The following is a 17643-nucleotide window of genomic DNA, read 5'->3' on the forward strand; positions in this document are numbered from 1 at the left end:
AAATGAAAATGAATGATGGGAGATCAACCTCCGAGAAATGTGTGAGGCCATTCCGCACATATTTCATCTACTTCCCGCACGAAACTCATAGTCGTGTGTACTCTGGGAAGACACAGCCCACAGGCGCTGTCTTCCCCTGCAATATTCAGCTGGAATGGGACAGCCACAGGTGCATCAAAGCATCTCAAGAAGGGGGAAGGCACACCTTCCGCCAGACATGGGCAGTCAAATTTAAATATCAAAGGCTCCATGGATCTGCATTCCTTTTGTGGTAATTCGGCTGGTGGCAGTGCATACTAATGAGAGATAATTGAGCAAGCTTAGAGGAGAGGCTTGGTTGCCGAACAGACAACAGGAAGGTGAGGCTAACACCCCTTTGGTATGCAATGTGTCAACTTGAAGCTAGTTACCCCCGCTTTGTATGAAAGGCAGTGAATGGCCTGTCTGGGTCCAGCAGTTACTGCAGGTGTCCCTACGGAGCAGACCCCTTTCAGAGGGACGAAGGATGTAATTTGGGGGAGACAGGAAATCTGCTCCCATCACAAACTTCAAGGGGGACCTTCGCTTTAATCAGGAGTCACAGAGAGCTCAGTTAACCAGAGAGACACTTTGATCTACAGCTGACAGGAAGATGGGTGGGTATGTGTTGTCACCCCTTGTCTGTCCTGTTGCAGAGCACTCTGGTCCTCATGCATAACAGAAAATTGTTGGTGGAGACCCAGGATTGGTTCAGTAAGGTGGGGTTAGCCTGCACCAATCACTGGGCCCATTTGGCTGTAAGAGAGGGCTGAACCCCTCACTTGACAGATCATCTGACGACTTCAAAAAGAGTAAAAAGGACACATTTGGACCCGGGCTGAAGCTACAGTCTAGCTTACATCTTCCACCAGTGAAGGAAGGCCAGGTGAGGAATCAAGATCCCTCCCCTAAACATCTCCCAAGAAACAGGGGGAGATACCGGACTCAGGGGGAGAGGACCCATCCAGCAGCTCCAGAACTGGTACCCAGCTAGCACACAGTGTGCCCTGCTAGGTTCTGCCAGCAAGCTTCCTAGGTGGGAAGTACCGGAGAGTATCTGAACTAAGGACAAGGCTGTTGCCTGCAATCACTCTCCTGAGCTTTGGGCCATCCACCTTGAAAGGACGACAAAAGCCCTGCAAAGAAGCCAGGAGGATGCCATACAAGCATCAACCAGCATCAATCTTTGAAGGACATTTTCGAGACAGTCGAGTCCTCGAACCGCATCTGGCTGCACCGCTGACTGTTGTCACGCTGCAGTCACCAGAGCCATCCGAGCCGCCTTGACCAGCATTCCAGATTCGCCAACTAGCACAGAGACAATGATTTTTGGCCCCAAACCGCCACACCGGACAGCTTGCAGACATCCGTTCAGCCTCACTTGCTGAACTGCCTGCCGCCTGGTACCCGCAGCTGTCTTCTACCACTAACTCTGTCTCGGGGGCTGAGAAGCGCCCTGGAACCACCTCAATGCTGTTGAGCACCAAGAACTTCTTCAGCACCAGGTACATTGTGGTTCTGCCCCCCTGGTCCTTCTCGGAAGGCCTCTCCAGACCGTTACGACCATTTGCCCCCTTGGTACTGGAACAGAATAACCATGAACAGTAAGACTGATTACTTTACCAACTACCCTCCTGCCAGTATCCAGAGTGCATCCCTTGTCTTCGTGAAACTGTCTCTCCTCTGTGTTCCTTTACAGGGTGGGTCATATTTGTAGTGTGCTAGAACTGTCTGTTGTAGTAATAATAAAGTAGATATTTTTATACAACCTTGACTGGACAGTCCCTTTTATCATTGGGTAATCATTGTATTTTTGCTGTGTTGCAACTAACCAACGATCCACGACCTTGCAGAGATAAGCCTGCCGTTCCGTCCAGTTTACCAAAATTGGACAAGGATGTCTTATAATTCACTTGTATTCCAATCTGTTCAGATCCCTTCTGGTGTACTAGAGGTGTGGGGTTGATTGATGGTGTAGAAACCGATATTTATCCCTGGATCACACTGGTGCCCCGGAAGTTGATTCATCACAGCCTACTTGGTTGCTAGGCCACCTGGTGAGTTTATTTGTGCACTGTGCAGCCCACCTACCTGTCTCCCCCCACCCTCCTACATGACACTCTCTATCTCCACTACCTATTCTAACTGCTATTGTATCACCTCTCTTATCTCTCACTAAGTCTGGAAGAAAAAAAGCTTTAAAAAGCTCTCCTGGCCTACAATCCAGGCCTACCTTTTGCTGACACCTACGTCAATGCTACTTCCAGGTATACTGTAACCGACATCCTCTTTTCTGCCTGTTCTCCAGACCTATGGACTTCCCACCTGGTCTCCACCCTCTCCCCTTTCTCCTCTTCACCCGTTAATTGTGGCACTAGATGGGAAGTACTCTTGGCATACTTCTCATCCTCTAGGAGCATCATTAATGTCTACCACAATGGCACTATCAATGCCCGAGGTTCACAACCTACTCTTCTCCTCCTTGACCAGCGCCTGCCCTCACTCACTAACTTCCTCCCTTCTCCTGCTACCCCTCCATCTACCTCTCCTCTAACCTCTCCACCACCACCAACGGGACTACCATGCCCCTGTGCCCCTCCTCAGAAAACTTTGAAAGGTGGTAACCAGCTTCATTTAGCTACTCTAAATGCTTGTTCTGCTGTCATACACTACTCTGACATCTGTCTCCTTTGTGAAGACTTTGCCATTGATGTCCTCGCCCTTACTTAGACGTGGTTCAATGTTAGCTCTGTCATTGCTCTCGACACTTCCCTTTCCTGAGGGCTACAAAATCCTCTCCAAACCCAGGCCCAACTGGCCTGGAGGTAGAGTGGCCCTGATTTTCCCTGAGTGGGTCTCTGCTTCTATCATACCTACTCAATCCTACTCGTCTTTTGAATGCCTCATCTGTAGGCTCTGGGTCTCTCATACTCTCTTTCACCCTCACTATCATCTACAGGCCCCATGCCCCCTTTTCTCTCTTCCTCTCTGAATGGAGCTGGAGGGACCACCGAACCATCAGAGACTTGTTAATACTGGTATCTGCAGACACGGGCAGAGCTTAACTGCTAAATGGGTCATGCCCTCAGCAAGGCTTTGCCAAAATCTTCTTCAGTGTGAAGTTGCCCAAGTTATATGGAAAAATTGGGAGCTGAGTGCAAACTGAAGCTTTCAATCAGGAGGGTAAATACGTTCAAATACTCCGTCAACACCCAATTACTGGATGAGCTACATTTAAACTTTAGCAGGCCACTTCTGAGCAAATACTGAGATGGGGTTTCTGCTCAGAAATCCCAGATACCACCAAAGAATCCAGCAGATGCACTTTCGGCTTTGCCTGCTCTCGCCTTCCGAGGAGGCAGAGGCAATGGCCATACATGGCTGTATCCATTTCCTTTCCCACACACGGAACAAGGTTTAGATGTGACTTTTAATATTGGAGCGTCCTATAGGGCATCCACTGAACTCTACACCCTACCAGTTAGACATTAATGTCTAGTCTCCCACTAGCTAGGTTAGCACAAGCCAAGCCGTGCAAGAACAGTAAAACATGGCATTGAGCGTCTTGGGATAGCCCCACCCTCTAAGGCCAAGGGTATCTCAGCAGGGGTCAGGAAAAACTAGCAAGTACAGGACCTCTGTGCAGAGGTACAGTCTAGGACCTTTAGCCTCCTAGGGCATCGTAAAGCAGAGGCAGAACAGTTAGTGGTCTATCATATCAGGGGTAAAGGCCAATGTTGAAGGGAAGTGGTGACTGTGGTGATCCCTGCAGGACTCTACAGCAGACCTTAATGGAGTTAGAAGCAGAGGTCCAGTTTGAGTTGCTGAGAAGGTGCAAACAATCATAAATGCATCCTGCCACACCAGCATGGCGGGAAGCATTTAACATAGATTCCTATTGAATCTGCCAGCTTTTAGCAAGTGTTAAAAGGTGGAGTCCCTAGGACTTTAATGCTTTTCTGCAAGCATCATAATCTGATGCCAGTGGAAAAGCACGTGTGTTTGACAGGCAGAGCGAATGGGGGTGGGGTGCACCCACTCCGCCACTGAAAAACTAGACACCCTGTCTCCAAATCAGGTGTACAACTATGCGCAAAACCTTTACAGGGGATTTTACACTACGCTGTGGCACCAAGACACTTTGGTTAGAAATCAGAGGTTTTACAAATTAATAAACCTGAACGGAGCATGCGCAGAAAGGTCCAGAAAAGAGGTATTACCATGGATTGCACTCAACACCGAGGCAAAGCCAGGACAAGACATTCGCAAAAGATATCCTAGGCACAGTTCGCCGTGTGCTGATTCTAAACACAGCAGCATGTTGCTGAATTACAGGCTACAAATATGAACTGACCCATACTCATAAAACAGCTGGTCAGATGGCACAGCGAGTAGAGCCCTCGCTTTGACATCTGTGCAGGCCCTGCTGACGCAGGTTCGAATCCCCACAAGAGCAAACTCAGCCTTTCATCCTTCCAAGGCCGATAAATGAGCACCAGACACCGTGGGTAATAATAAGCAGTGCTCAGATACTCCAGGGTTTGTAGCCCTTAATAAATGCTACATTATAATTATTATTAAAAGAGAGCATGACGATCGTGGGGGGCACAGAACCTGCCAATGGTGCAGCATAATAGACACATGAAAGAGCTGATATGGGGGTGCAGAACCTACCGCCGCTGTGGTATAAAACAGTAGGTATCTGGTGGAGTCCTTCGCTGTACCAGACAACCATCAAGCAGGAAGTACAAGCAGTAGAAAGTCTACGATGCCTGTGACCCACACACATCTCCAGAACATAATGAGAGCCCAAAAACTGACAACCACCAAACACACACCAAGGAGCACACGTTCCAAGTACCCAGAGCATAAAAAAATGTGCTATGGGCAAGCAAAAAGGTGTTACACCTCTCTTAACACCATTTTGTCACGCTCATAAGCATTTTCATAATTTTGGGAGGCGCAGGGGGGCAGGGGCGGGAGTTATGTTCCCAACTTCCTTTTCCTCTCAGCCTCCAAAATACTTTTACGCAAGCATGGTATTATGTAATGTTTATAGTGGCAGTCATACATTGGATTCCTATGGCACCTTCATTCTTTTTACACCTCCTAAAAGCAAGGGGAATCATTGCAATTTACTGCTATTTTGCGGCCTGCTTTTGCTGCCCCGTTTTGCAATTTGCAGTTCGAATGATGAAAAGTGCACGAGGGCGCCATTTTGCATTTAGGTGCAAACATAACAGGTCCCTTCCATGCCAATTACAAACTCTTAGAAAATGACGTCCAATGAATTTAGAAAACTCAACCTCTCCCACAAATATTATTTTGTTTTGATAAATGGTTTTTATACTACTCTAGTCACCGCCGTAGGGGTTTAACAGCGGCAGTCACCGCCATAGTGGCCTAACATCACTGAGCCTTGTCCGAGAGCGAGAGGTGGCATACTGTGCCCCATGCAGAGGTCGCCAACACTTGCCCTGCCAAGGGGACATACGCTAACAGGAGGAGAAGACGGATACGTGGGATCAGGTTCAGAAAACATGAGAATCTTGAAAGGGATGGTGTGAAAAAGCACGTGTCAAACAGGGAAATCAAATGGGTGACGCAAGAGGTCATCACCAGCCCCACAGAAAACCAACATGAAATACATGGGGGAAATTCCTTGGCTGCTTTTAGTCAAAAACACAACATAGATAACGAAATATTTACAGTTCAACAAGACCCCTTCCTTCGGACAAGGCATAAGCCATTCATTGGTACCGAGCATGGCAACTTCCGCAACAGCACACATGCCATCTTGCTTACAATCAAAGGGCTACATGGGGGCAACCATGAACATCCTTGGCCACCTTCACATGACACCGTGTGGGCAACCGAGTGGCATGAGCCTGGACATACCATGAGCTCTGACTGTTGTGTCCTCATCCATGTTAATGACCCTGTTTGAATGGGAGCCAAGTCCCATTTCTATTGTTGTTATTTTGTTGTGGGCTGTGCCCCACAGTATGCAGGAAGAGGCGGGGTCACCGCCTCAGGCGCCAGTTCTCGCGCCGATGATTAAAGATATAAGAAGCCACTTGACCGGCTCCCGCGTATTATTGTGTTTGCTTCATTTGTTCTGCCATATTGTTTTATTGCTGCACCCGACTCCCATCGGGACATAACAATTGCGACGAGGATCTTCAACTGAGTTGTCACGCTCAGCCGAACCCGCTACACCGTGCCACAGCGAGGTGCGAGGGCTGCATCCGCAGCCGCGCTGCTGCTCCACCGTAGCCTCATTAATCCATTGACGTTCGCGCTCAGGCGGCCGCCTCATCGTGCCGCAAGAAGATAAACACGTCCACATGCCTGCGCGCACACAGCACGGTGAACTTCAAGGATTTCACCGCCACGGAGAAAACGCTCATTACTACGCAAACGGCCAATGCAGCGCAAGTATGTCCCATTCGCACTCACGCCGACTCATCAGAACAAAAGAAATGCTACAGATGCGGTCTTCCGTTTCCCCACACAGGACCATGTCCCGCAATAGGTCACCAATGCGACAAATGTGGGGGTGAGAACCATTTTCAGTCGGTGTGCAAAAACATGAAATTCTATCAGAGTGCTGAACCCCACAGAGAGTCTTGGAGACAAGATGGCTGGATGTGTCCGGCGTGAACAAAGAAGGGACACATCCAGTCATCGCAAAAGTAGACACCACTCTCAGCACCGCCAGCCAAGACAAAGAATCAGGTACCTGGATGAATCGCTGCAAGAAAGGGGAACGGCCAGGTCGTCATCTTCCAGTGGAGAGAGAAAACGTGCATATGTACATGCCATAGGAAACAACACGGCTGCTGAATATATCCCAACACTGCTGCTGCAACTCAATGGTAATCGATACGGGGGCCACTGTCAATGTCATAAGCGACATAGTATACAAAGCACTTGAGGTGCAGAAAGAGCTACGGAAGCTGACACATTGATATATCCGTATGGCTCCAACAAACCGCTGGATTGCAAAGGCATGTTTACCGCAAAATGCCAATACAAAGATCAAAGCCAAAAAGTACAAATGTACGTGATCAAAGGGGAAGTCCCAGGTGGAAGCATACTGAGCTTCCGCACAGCCATACAAATGGGGCTAATCAGCATCATGTACCAAATTATGTCCGCCTACACTTATAGCGCAAAAACCATGACTCAAAAGATGTTCCCATCTCTCTTCAAAGGCCTGGGACGTCTAAAAGACTGACAAATCAAGCTACACATCAACCCGCATGTACCACCGATTGCTCAACATTATAGAGGCATCCCGCTCAACATACAGCGACAGGTTGAGGATGAAATACAGACATTGCTACAACAGGACATTATAGAGCCAGCATCTGGTCTAACACCGTGGGTCTCTCCGATAGTACCGGTACGCAAAAGAGACAGCAAATCAAGCATACGCATCTGTGTGGACATGCGTGCCCCAAATGTGGCCATTGAAAGGGAACGACACCTAGCCCCACGCATGACTGACATGATGCATCTATTACATGGGGAGACCGTGTTCTCAAAGCTTGATCTGAACAAAGGTTACCATCAACTTGAACTTCATCCCTCATCAAGATATATCACAACTTTCCCAACACACCTAGGACTGTTCAGGTATAAAAGATTAAGCTTCTGAGTATCTTCGACCGCTGAAATATTCCAGAAGGAGATTCATCAAATAATCAAGCATATTCCCCAATGTCTAAATTATAGCGACAACATTCTCATTTTCGGCGCATCACAAGAAAGTCACGATGACACTTTGAGAAGAGTCTGCATGGCATTAGAAAAGGCCCACCTCACTATTAATCCTGAAAAATGCAAAATCAGCAAAACAACATTGAAATTCTTTGGACATATATTTTCGAACAAAGGCATGCGCCCAGATCCTGAGAAGGTGCAAGCACTGGTGGACGCCCCTACTCCCACCTCTCCATCAGCCATACGCTCGTTCCTAGGGATGGCCAGCTACTGCACTCAGTACATTCAAGATTTTGCATCGGTGAGCACACCACTAAGACTCCTCACAAGAAAAGATCGAGACTACCAGTGCACCCCAGAATGCGAAGAAGCATTTCAAGAGATCAAGCGTTGCATCGCATCAGCCTCGTGCATGACTTACTATGATCCCACATATGACACTGAACTAACCGTGGACGCGAGCCCGGTCGGCCTTGGAGCCATCCTGGCCCAGTCCAGACCCAGAGCCTCACCAACTTCACCAAAACACATAGTGGCTTATGCAAGCCGAAGTCTGTCACCCGCCGAGTGTGCGTACTCTCAACCTGAAAAAGAAAGCCTGGCAGTCGTGTGGGCGTGCGAGCATTACCATCTCTTTCTGTATGGACGCCCTTTCACCGTCGTCACGGACCACCAGGCGCTCACCACGATCTACGGCAAACCCACGGCTAAAATGCCACCTCGCATAGCCCGATGGGGATTACGACTACAGGAGTACTCATTTACAATTGTTCACAGGCCAGGCAAAGATAATAATACAGCGGATTTCCTGTCCAGATACCCTCTGCCTGCTCAAGAGGAGCGTCAATCCGTTAAAGCAAACCAATACGTCAACTATCTTGTTGACAACGCTCTCCCGAAACACATTTCCACAGCCCAACTAGTGGAAGCCAACAGCGAAGACAAACTCCTACAAATCGTGAAGGAGTGCATACAATCAGGCCGATGGTACATAAAAGACCGGGACAAGGCAGGCCTATCCTCCCAAGAGGAATCTCAATTGCGCACATTCAAGCTTATACACCACACCCTGTCCAAGTCCCCGGGGGGATTGATTCTCAAAGAAAACAGACTGGTGATCCCATCCAGTTTGCAAAACCAAGTTCTAGACATAGCACATGCAGGGCACCGCGGAGTGGTATCCACGAAAAGACAGCTCCAGACAAAAGTGTGGTTCCCGAAAATGGATGAGAAGGTGGAAAGCCTCTTAAGCAAGTGCCTCGCATGCCAAGCGGTGGCTCCGAGAACATTCCCCGCACCGTTAAGGCCGTCTGACATGTCCCTACAGTTATGGGATGAGGTGGCCGTCGACATGTTTGGACCCCTAGTGAACGGAAAATATGTGCTAGTCATTGTGGATGAAATGTCGCGTTTTCCAGAAGTACACCTTGTACACTCAACCAGTGCTCAGGCCATCATCCCTGCCCTGGATAAGACATGTGCAGACTATGGAATCCCCACGACCATAAAATCAGACAATGGGGCGCCTTTCAGTGGTCATGATTTTGCAGTGTTCGCAGAACATCTGGGATTCCAACACAGAAAGATAACACCATTATATCCCGAAGCCAATGGAATGGCCGAGAAATGTATGAGCAATCTCAAGAGGACTTTACAAGTCTGTTCCATCACCAACGGATCATTTATGCAAGCCATTTGCACACTGCTAAGAGAATATCGGAACACGCCACACAGCGCCACCGGTGAATGCCCGTCCACCCTAATGTTTGGCCGAATCATACGGACAAGACTTCTGCACAACCCCCATGTCCGTCCACCCACCACCATCGTCGAAGATGCACGAGCCAGTGACAAGGTGAGCAAGGAGAAAATTAAAACCTACTTCGACCAGAGGAGACAAACCAAACCATGCCAGATTCAAGTAGGTGATGTGGTACTGGTACGACGGGACCAAAACACCAAGGGCACCCCTGCATTCAGACCTGAATCCCTGACTGTGACCCACACCAGCGGGTCCATGATAACGGCAGCAAGCCCTCATAGAACTGTCACGAGAAACTCATTGTTCTTCAAAGTCTTTGAAGGAAACTCAGGTCGTGAAAACACAACCACCACGGTCACAGATGAATCCTCAGATCCAGAATCTGAATATAGAGTGGAACATCGGGATGCCGACGACAGCGACAGTGACACTCAGATGGCCAGAACAATGACACCGATGCGAAGCCCCTCGAAACGGACAGTACGCAGACCAACCAGGTGGATAGAAGAAATGAACTAAAGTTCTCTCTTAAGTGAGGGGGAGATGTTGTGTCCTCATCCATGTTAATGACCCTGTTTGAATGGGAGCCAAGTCCCATTTCTATTGTTGTTATTTTGTTGTGGGCTGTGCCCCACAGTATGCAGGATGAGGCGGTGTCACCGCCTCCGGCGCCAGTTCTCGCACCGATGATTAAAGAGATAAGAAGCCACTTGACCGGCTCCCGCGTATTATTGTGTTTGCTTCATTTGTTCTGCCATATTGTTTTATTGCTGCACCCGACTCCCTTCGGGACATAACACAACACACCCAGCACTTTGGAAGATTAATTTACAAAGATTCCACAGTTTAGTCTCCCCCCTCCCATAAAATCTATGACGAGGTCCTCTTAACTTCCCCCATAATCAGGGGTGCCGAGTACGCGGGGGCTCTGAGGCCCGGGCACCCCCGGCAGAATGAAGTTGGGGCTGAGCTCCCCCTCCCCCCCCCCCGGGCCGCAGAGAGAGACGCAGTATGGATGGCCCATTATTCCATCCATACTGTGTCTCTCTCTGGCGGCCCGGGTGAAAGCCTGGTAAAAAACGATGTTTAAAAATTGAGGGACGGATGCAAAGCAAGATGCTCTTGTTTTGCATCTGCCCCTCAATTCCTAAAAATCGTTTTGGGTTGGGTATACTTCTACATATTTGCACTCGGGTGCACGGATGTAGAGGTACACCCAACCCAAAATTATTTTTAGAAATGGAGGCACAGGTGCAAAGCAAGTCTGTCCCTCAATTTCTAAAAATCTTTTTGGGTTGGGTGTATTTGTACCTCTGTGCACCCCTCTTGGGTATAATTGTAATACTATGCTTTTGTTGAGGCAATGCTAGTTCATCTTAGTGGGGCGCTATACTTTTGATGGGACAACATCAGCACTTCTCAGTTGAGCTGCTACACTCTTACTGACAAGGCCCCAGCACTTCTTAGCAGATTTATTTATTTAAATTTTAATTGGTTATTTATTATGCATATAATACCCAGAGGTTTCTAAGCGCAGACCGAGGGATCGAACCTGTGTTGCTCCATGTCGTCTTGCTTCCAAGGCGAGCAGGTTGCCCCTGAGCTATCCTCCCGAGACTCTGAAGATTTGAAGTACTTTTAATGATGGAGAACCAGAACTATTGAGCATGTCTGATATCATCTTCATCATCAGAATAACTCAACACTGTCGTGGTTATACAAGAGCTAATATATTTAAAGGGATTGAATTACTCAGAATGTAGCAGCACTATTCAATAACCCAAAGTGGTTAAGCATAGTTAATGTGAAAATACTACACTTCTCACCATTGGGACAGTACTGCCACTTCTCACAGAGGCTTCTACACCTTTTATGGGGCAGCACTGATCCAGCCTACTGGACAGCTTCACTTTTAATGGCACTTCTCAATAGGGCTGCTTTACTTCAATAGGAAATGACCAACACTACCCAGCAGGGAATTGCATACTCTTGATGCCACCAAAGCAGCACTTCCACCCACCACAGCTGCTTTATTTTTGATGGCACAGTGCGTGTACTTCTCAGCCACTCTGCTTTACATTTAAACGGACCGAATTGTCATTTCTCAGCAGGACTGCAACACTACACCATTGTGTTCTGTATGTTGAGTGCTTCTTCACCACCAATGTGGGTTCATGGCACTCTCCCAGTGGCAAAATAGTAGATGTGGCTACATTCAATTGGCAACAGGCATGTCCCGAGCTGCTGGCTGTACATAGGCTGCCGCTCAGAATGTTGGAAGCCATGATGGGGCAAGGGATAGAAGGCTCGAGCCTGTAGGATAGCAGAATCAGCAGGGTCTTAAAACCTGCTCACGCATTCTGGAGTGATGGGCCATGGGGCAAAATTAGCCTGATCCCACATACAGGGTGTTGTTACCCCTTTATCTCTACTTAATGAAAGAATGAGCTCTCTCAGACACAAGTTATCACCCCTGCACACACAATGAATGAATATGGTATGGATCTATAGATAGAGAAAACTGGAGTACGAATTCAGAGTGTTTTAACAGAAATATAATTGTCTTCCCAGATGGGAGACTGTCTCCATTAATATACATGGGGTCACTGAGATGACCAAGAGTGAAACTGTACGTTTAGTTGTGAGATTACCAGCAACGGGTGATACTATGCTCCAAGGAGTGAGGTGCCCACTCAATATATCACACTGTTTAAAGGTGTGAGACCCATCCTGAATGCTTGCCCAAAGAGCCTTGGACAGAGTTTCACACTGAAGAAGTGAGCATGTGATCCGGGGTCTGCCACCCACACACATGCATGGGATTCCCATGCACCCACTTGCAAGATCTGCACCAAATTAGTGAGATTGTGCTCCAAGGTAGGAGGCACACGCACAGCTTTTGCTCTGAGGTTTGACACACTCACAGGATGGGATGGCATTTCGTTATCCCATCCTAGTTGTGTTGCTCTGCCTTTTGAGGGCTACTACAACCTGGATGATTATAGAGGGGTGGAGTAGGGGCAGTGTTGGCCTACTGAAATGCAACTGGAAGGTTTAAACCTCCTTCTTACTTGACTTTAGTATATACAGTACATGCTAGCCAATGTTTCCCCTGTTCAGTGCTCCCCCCTCGCAACAAGTTGGCGACAACGTGCAAATGCGGTCATATAACCGCTGGTGATGTCACTTCCTATATTTGGGCACCCCCGGGGAATTTCATAAATCGGCTCCCCTGCCCATAATAACATGCATTTGGCAATTTCATGTCATAAAATGCCATGATAAATAAGAAACCAATTATTAGTGAACCCCTTCCACACAGCTTGGGGTGGGTGGTTGAAAAGAGGCAGGAACGCAGCCAGCTCTAGAAACATGAAGATGCTATGCGCAGGAGAGGCGAGTATGTAAACCCACGCGCCTCCCCCATGTTGCCCCCCCTTCCGAAATGCCGCACGGGTCAGTTCTTGCACCCCCGTGATAGCCCCTCCCCCACCAGCCGCCACACACCAAAAGGGCTAGCAGAAAAAGGCCGAGAAAGATCCGGTCGTGTGCGGAGGTGTTGTGAATGTAATGATGGACGTGGCCCTCTGCATTCCTCTAATAGCCGAGGCCACCCTACTCGTGGCACTGCTCAGAAGCAACACTAACTTACACACACACCACGAAAGGAACATACACGTAGCAGATACAATGCTGCCGGTGTGTCACAAAACGTCAAATCGGCACTACATGGACCCCGAGGTCACCCACAGCTAAGAACCACACACATCATGCACATCAAGCACCCCCATAGAACAAAATTATTTGCCTCAAACAGGGACTATAAGAATCCCAGACTCGAACAGTTGGGATCCACACGAAACCAACAGAAAATCTAATTTTGACGGACTAATAATTAAAGACAAATAGTCTATGCAAAGCGATTGGTATAAAAGAGCTGCATAAATAATTCTTCCTATTGGTACTATTACATGTATTATCATTCTTAATATTATGAATATCATTACATTAATGCACCAGTGGTGTAAAAAAAAAAAAAACACACACACACACACACACACACACACACACACACACACACACACACACACACCCCCCCCCCCCCCCTACAAGCACTCGACAGAACATAGCAGCGTACATGCTAAGATGTCTTATCACCAAGGAATTCGATTTTCAGACTGAAAGTGGGAGAAGTGTACTTGGCCATTGACTTGCATTGGGGTAACTGATAACTTAGGAGGGAGAAACATGTCTAAAAGATGGGGGGTCCCCTTCCTAAGAGGAGAAGGTCGGTATGTACGCAGGAGGAGCTCATTGTTTGCAACTACTGTGACCCACACACATGAAGCATGAGCCACTTACACGTGCCGGAACCGCGTGCAGTACCTCTCTACACATGCACCCCAAAACGTGTGTGAATGGCAAGCTATAGGGTGACATATAACCTTCCGCCTCTATCGCCGGTCAGACCCATGCCCTTTTACTCACTCAGTGGCCGTATTTCCAATAGTCCGGTCCAGTATTGCCCCGAAAACCCCCGGATAGGGCGCTGCGGTTGCAGCTCAGGAGTTCCACGAGGCCTGCTCTGGAAGCTGGGGCTGGCCCTACACACTCCTTGCCCCCACTTCACCTCACCCTGGGGAGGAATCCTGGCTAATTTTAGGTGTGAGCTGACATGCGGACAGCTGAACGTGTCCCTCCCTGGCAGCGAGTGCGCCAGGGTGTCTACAGCCAGTGTCTGCTGCCAGTCATCGTCCTATAACACCAGCCTGTACAGGCACAGCTCCGACCTCGCCCCCTTCCATGTGTGTAGGCACAGGTCAGACACCCACACAAAAGGCGCACGTCTCACTTTGCACACTATCTGCTCACGTTCCATGCTTATTGGGAGTGTCACACTTCCAAGATTCCACAATCACTACCACTCTCTGCTCTTTACATAATTAGTTTGCTTTTCCCTCGTTTGTCCTTCATTTGGAGCTCTCTTTTCCCCTTTCCCCTTCTCCGGAGACTACCGCCTAGAGCCCCCTGGCTGGGGCACAGTATGCCTTTTTTTTGGACAAGCCTAGTCACTCTGAGAGGTGATTTGGGGCAGTATAAAAACGTTTCAACACAACATAACTAGAGCGGTGACTGGCATAATATGAAAAACCCTTAACATAACAATGGTGTAGCACAGTCAAGTCATACTGATGACAGCTGAGTGACATGCTGTAATCCGTTCCTCTGGGCTTTATGATCAGTAATGCACCCAACATATAACCGTTAAAATAATGCTACTTAGCAAGATGACGTTAATCGCGTACTAAATTCAAATTGTTGCGGGGGTAGCTGCTACCGAGTCAGCAGTCACCGCAGTAGCTTTTGTGGTTTCTAAGCTCACCGTGGGGCGTGATTTACTGCGGTATCCATATAAAGTCCTTCTGAATGTTTCTCTCACCTTCCCCCACTGACCACAAACTGCAGCACTGCGTGTTTTGTCATTTATGTTATGTGACGTCTATATTTTTATACACTCAAGCTACCTTTGTTACGCCCTGAAGCACTGTTGGCTGTCTGGGAATTGGAGCATTATTTGATAAGACCGCACAATAGTGCATGGCCGAGATGACTGGTGCTGTAACACCCTGCTCCCGTTACAAGCAGTCCTCCATATAATCACTATGGCAGAAAACAACAGTCACTCGGAGGACTTAAGTGCACAATGCCTTAATAGTATTGCAGGTAGCGCAGAACTGTCTCTGACTGGTACTGACAAATGGGAAGCGGGGGTGGGCGCTGGGGGTGGCTCTGTCATCAAATACTTTCGATAGTCCCAAACCTAACTGGCACAAAAGGAATCAGGTACAGTAGGAGACGCCCCTGGTAATAAAATACTTGCATGTCAACACCACCCTGGAATAACCGAAGAGGGTGCCATGAAACATTGCTGTACGAAACAAGGCAAGGAAAATAACCGACTTCTGTCTACTACCAGGGGCAAGTACTGCCATCCAAAAGCAGAAGAGCTAAAATAAGGAGTTATTATACCCTCCAGATTTCAATTTTATTAACAATTTAAGTCTCCCGAGATGGAAAACGGAGATGATATTCAAGTCCAGAGAAAGAACCAACTAAACATGAATACAGAGTTCTGTCATAAACAAGCAACCCCGTCAAATCGGGAGGAGTTTGCATCCTTTTTAACAGAACGCAATGTGGAAGGTAACAACCAGGTTACTCACCGTAGTGACCACCTTACTCCTAGTCCATAGTCCCCTTTCCTCCATACTTATGGGACATCTCTCCGTCCTGTGGGATGGGACCGGAGAACTTTGTACAAAGCATCCACATTTTTATTTTCTCCAAAATGTGTCCTTCCTCTCTTTCTTGCGCGGGGCCCGGCACGCAGCCGTAACCCTGTCCACCTTGGCTCTGCCCCGCGCATCGCCCATCAGTCCTTTTCTATCGCCAGGTCAGAGACCTATTAGCAATAACAGAGGAACCTTATTAGAGGGGATGGCGGGCGGGCGTATGGAGGAAAGGGGACTATGGACTAGGAGGAAGGTGCTCTCTACGGTGAGTAACCTGGTTATACTCCTACGTCCGTCCCCTTTCCTTCATACTTATGGGAGATTCCCAAGCACTCCTAACAGGAACTACGGGTGGATGGAAATACCCCTTACTGAAAAAGGTTCTTCAGCACAGCCTGACCAAACTGAGCATCAGCTCTTGAGCTCATGTCAAGACAATAATGCTTACAAAAAGCAGATGGGGAGGCCCAAGTAGCTGCCCTAGCAATGGACTCCCAGGGGACATATTTCTGAAAAGCAACCACGGCTGCCTTGCCCCGCACCAGGTGTGCATGAATACCCTTTTGAGGTTTCAGCCCAAGGACGGTGAAAGACTCCATAATGCAGGCGGCGATCCACCGAGAAATAGTCGCCTTAGACGCCTCCTTACCCTGAGGGTTGCCAAAAGTCACAAACAGTTTAGAAGAACTCCTAACCTCGGATGTTCTGTCCAGATAGAACCTAAGAGCCCTTCTGACATCGAGACAATGCAGAACCCTTTCTGCCTCTGAGGTAGGGTTAGACAAAAAGACCGGCAGGGAGATCGACTGATTCAGATGGAATTCAGTTACCACCTTCGGCAGGAAAGCAGGATTCGTCCGTAGGACTACCTTATCCTTGGTGAAAGACCAAAAAGGGATGCTCCACCGACAAGGCCTGGAGCTCACTCACCCGCCTAGCTGACGTAACAGCGACCAAAAAGGACACTTTCCAGGATAGGTACTTGAAGTCCACCGAGGCCATTGGTTCAAAAGGCTTATGGCACAGCGCTGTCAGGACTACATTTAGATCCCACGGTGGGTGCGGACTACGAACTGGAAGGTAGAGGCGTGTCAAGCCTGCAAAATGCGTTTTAACCACTGGATTACACAGAGAGTAAGAACATTGGTCTGTAGAAAGATAAGCGGAGACCGCTGAAAGGTAAGTTCTGCATGACAGAACGTGAACACCCGACTCTGCTAGGAAGGATACAAAGGACAGCACCGTGTCAATCGTAGCCCCCCCTTGGGTCCAACTGTTTTTCCAAACACCAATGACAGAACCTGAGCCATTTACTTCTGTATTGGGATCTAGTCGAGGGTTTCCTGGCTGCCTCGATAATACTCATGTTATCCACAGACAAGTTAAGATGTTCTAAAGACTTGAACTCAGGCACCATGCCGCCAAGCTGAGCGATTGTGGGGAGGGGTGTCACATCTGCTGTTCCCCTGATGAAGAAGATCAGGGGTCACTGGTAACCTGATCGGCGGATACACCGACAGGTGTTGAAGTTCTGAGAACCAAAACCTGGCCGGCCACCACAGGGCTATGAGTAGAAGGGAACAGTTCACCGAGTTCCAAATTGCTCGATGGACTAGAGGCAGAGACGGGAAGTTGTAAGCTCTCATGTTGTGCCATGGAATCTCGAGAGCATCCCCCAGAGAGGAGGCTCCCAGCCCCCCTCTGGAGGCATACTGAGGAAGCTTATTGTTTACCGCCGTAGCGAAGAGGTCCACCTCCGGTGTGCCCCAACGCAAGAAAATCCATGAGAGGACCTCCGGCTTCAACTCCCACTCGTAGTTGACCACTGTCCACCGGCTGAGG

The 17643-nt window shown here is 48.5% G+C and overlaps 1 protein-coding gene across 3 annotated transcripts in view; it reads right to left on the reverse strand.

Moving 5' to 3' along the window:
* Positions 1-17643, reverse strand: part of OBSL1 (obscurin like cytoskeletal adaptor 1) — a 1294044-nt gene that overhangs the window by 1170274 nt on the left and 106127 nt on the right. Inside the window, exon 1 of one of the 3 annotated variants that reach the window (XM_069616947.1) lies at positions 13997-14104. The exons of the other annotated variants lie outside the window; for them this stretch is intronic. The gene's annotated coding sequence lies outside the window, so the exon portion shown is untranslated. Of the gene's footprint in view, positions 1-13996; positions 14105-17643 lie in introns of those variants that run through there. 3 annotated transcript variants of the gene reach the window in all.

The sequence above is a fragment of the Ambystoma mexicanum genome, chromosome 9 (genome assembly GCF_040938575.1).
Source record: "Ambystoma mexicanum isolate Mex_15411 chromosome 9, UKY_AmexF1_1, whole genome shotgun sequence".
Taxonomy (NCBI): Eukaryota; Metazoa; Chordata; class Amphibia; order Caudata; family Ambystomatidae; genus Ambystoma; species Ambystoma mexicanum.